The sequence below is a fragment of the Podarcis filfolensis genome (assembly GCF_964270895.1).
Source record: "Podarcis filfolensis genome assembly, chromosome: Z".
NCBI classification, from domain to species: Eukaryota; Metazoa; Chordata; class Lepidosauria; order Squamata; family Lacertidae; genus Podarcis; species Podarcis filfolensis.
Genome location: NC_139617.1, coordinates 48,947,121 through 48,949,910, shown reverse-complemented (window position 1 = coordinate 48,949,910; position 2,790 = coordinate 48,947,121). Strand labels below are relative to the sequence as shown.

The 2,790-nt window shown below is 48.9% G+C and overlaps 1 long non-coding RNA gene across 1 annotated transcript; it reads right to left on the bottom strand.

Moving 5' to 3' along the window:
• Positions 1-764: 764 nt before the first annotated feature.
• Positions 765-2,202, bottom strand: LOC310754928. Its single transcript, XR_014544069.1, has 2 exons — positions 2,111-2,202; positions 765-1,201 (listed from the first exon to the last, which is right to left on the bottom strand). It is a non-coding gene; the product is annotated as an uncharacterized lncRNA (long non-coding RNA).
• Between the last annotated feature and the right edge of the window lie 588 nt (positions 2,203-2,790).

Here is a 2,790-nt window from a genome sequence, read left to right as displayed (position 1 = left end):
CATACCTTTCATCTCTGGGCTAGCAGCATCTGGGCAGCTGTGGTTGCATAAATGAACTCCCCCCTCCCCTGGTCCTTCGGTATCTGCACCTAATATTCCTAAAAGAAAAGATCCTAGTTTCTTTGGAAAAGTTACCGGTACCTGTAACATTATTTTCAACTCATCTTCCAGAAGTTTTTTTTACCTTACATGACCACCATCTACGGTAAAAGGTGAAATACATTTATTATTTATTTATAAATTTTAGCTATTTTACTAGGAGTTAAATCCCATAGGCACATCATTTTCATATAGTTTTGCTTTCAAACTCATTATCTGGAGATCACTCGAGTAAGATTGTCTTCCGTGAACACAGTGGAGGCCAATTCTGGGGCCACGTGGGCACAATGGGGTCATAGGTTTCCTGACAGAAGTTGATCCCAGTGAGGGTTTGCCAAAAGTGCCTTCCTCTTAGCACCTTTTTTCTTTCGCCCTGAGTTCGAATGTCTTCAAAGTCCATGGTAAAAGCTGTTCTCCGATTGGAGTGCTGTAAATTTTAAGTCTACGTTCCATAATCTCTCCCATGCAGAAACAGCACTCTCCTGTCTTGTTGGGATTCAACCTCAATTTGTATACAGTGGTGCCTCGCAAGACGAAATTAATTCGTTCTGCGAGGTTTTTCGTCTAGCGAATTTTTCGTCTTGCGAAGCACGAAATCCCATAGGAATGCATTGAAAATCAATTAATGCGTTCCTATGGTCAAAAAAAGTCCAAACAAAGCCAAATTTGGTACAACAAGAGTTTATTAACTGCTCTTTAAAGTCACACATACTGTAAAGAGCAGTTCAAAAATTGAAGGAACAATAAATTAAGTTTCTAAACATGACAGAAAAACATTTAAAAATCAACAAAGTGTACAGTACATTTTCTAAGACTCTGGGGGACCACTCGAAGAAGGTTCCTCTTCCACTCTTTGCTTCTTGCTGAAGAACCTGTCCATGGTCTGCTGCTTCATCCGCCTTTTCAGCACCTCCCTGAAAGGCGACATGACCGTCGTATCAAAAGTGTTCGCAAGGTCATGTACCACGTGCTTGTTAGGGTGGTGCCGCTGTGCAAAAGCCTGCACATCCTTCCACTTCTGGCAAATGTCCCTCAGTTCTTTGGAGGACAGCCGTTCCTCAGTTGCTTCCTCCTCTTCCAGCGAGGCCTGCTCCTGCGCAGCCTCTGCCTGCAGTTCGAGCAGCTCCTGGGTGGTCAGCTCGTGGTCATGCTCCTCCACCAGCTCGCTGACGTCCTCCTCTGTGACCTCCAGTCCCATGGTCCTCCCCAAGGCAACAATGTCCTGCACCACTGTTGACTCTGGTGCATCAGAGTCACTTGGTGCCACACAGTCCGGCCACAGGCTGCGCCAAGCGCAATTCAAATTTCTCTGGCTGACCCCGTTCCAGGCCATGGTGATCATCTTCAAGCAGGTGACAATGTCGAAGTGGTCCTTCCAGAATTCCCGCAGGGTGATGGTGGTGCAGTCAGTCAACTCGAAGCATCACCTGAAAAGCTCCTTGGTGTAGAGTTTTTTGAAATTGGCGATGACCTGCTAATCCATCGGCTGGAGCAGTGGCGTGGTGTTAGGCGGCAGGAACATGATGCTGATGAAGCTGAACTCCTCCAACAAGTCCTCCTCAAGGCCTTTAGGATGAGCAGGAGCATTGTCCATCAGAAGCAAAGCCTTCAGCGGGAGGTCGTTGTCCAGCAGGTACTGTTTGACAGCAGGGCCAAAAGCAAGATTGACCCAGTCCACAAACAGCACACGTGTGACCCAAGCCTTGCTGTTGGATCGCCACATGACACTCAGCTGCTCCTTGTCGACCTTGTGTTTCTTGAAGGCCCGTGGGTTCTCCGAGTGATACACCAGCAGGTCACCGCTTGCATTGGCACAGAAGAGCAGGGTCAGACGGTCCTTCATGGGCTTGTGGCCAGGCAACTTGGCCTCCTCCTGTGTGATGAAAGTCCTTTTGGGCATCCTCTTCCAAAACAGCCCGGTCTCGTCGCAGTTGAAGACCTGCTGTGGAACGTAGCCCTCCGTCTTCACAGCCTCCAGGAACTCCGCTGCAAAGTCTTCAGCCGCAGGAACATCAGAACTGGCAGCCTCTCCATGCCTGACCACGCTGTGGATTCCAGATCTTGTCTTGAACCGGTCAAACCAACCTCTGCTTGCCTTGAAGACTTCTGGCTCACCTGAGGTTCCTGGCTGTTCCTGGACGAGGTCTGCGTGCAAGGACTTGGCCTTCTCACAAATGACGGCCTCAGTCACTGTGTCCCCTGCACGCTGCTTCTCTTCTAACCAGATGAGCAGCAACTTCTCGACCTCCTCCAGAACAGCTGGGCGGTTCTTCATGATCCTGGTGACTCCCTTGGCTGCATCCGTCGCAAGGATCTTCTCCCTCATCTTCAGGATGGTCCCGATGGTCGATGGATTCCTCCCGTACTCCCTGGCGAGGTCTGTCACACGCATTCCACCGTCGTGCTTCCGGATGATCTCCTTCTTCATTTCCAGCGTCACCTTCTCCTTCTTCCTCTCGCCGGCCTTTGCAGCAGCAGTCTTCTTGGGTCCCATGGCAGTACAGCTCCTACCTTCGTAAACTCAGAAAAAGAAAAGAAAAAAATCAGTGCTCCACTTCCAAAAAATTCAAAAGCACCCAGCCACCCACCACACAGAAAATCAAACCCAGAACCAAGTCCTTGAATTCCAAACACCCCAACCCAAAATCCAAGAACCCCAAAAAAAGTTTTAAAAGTTTAACTTACGAAATG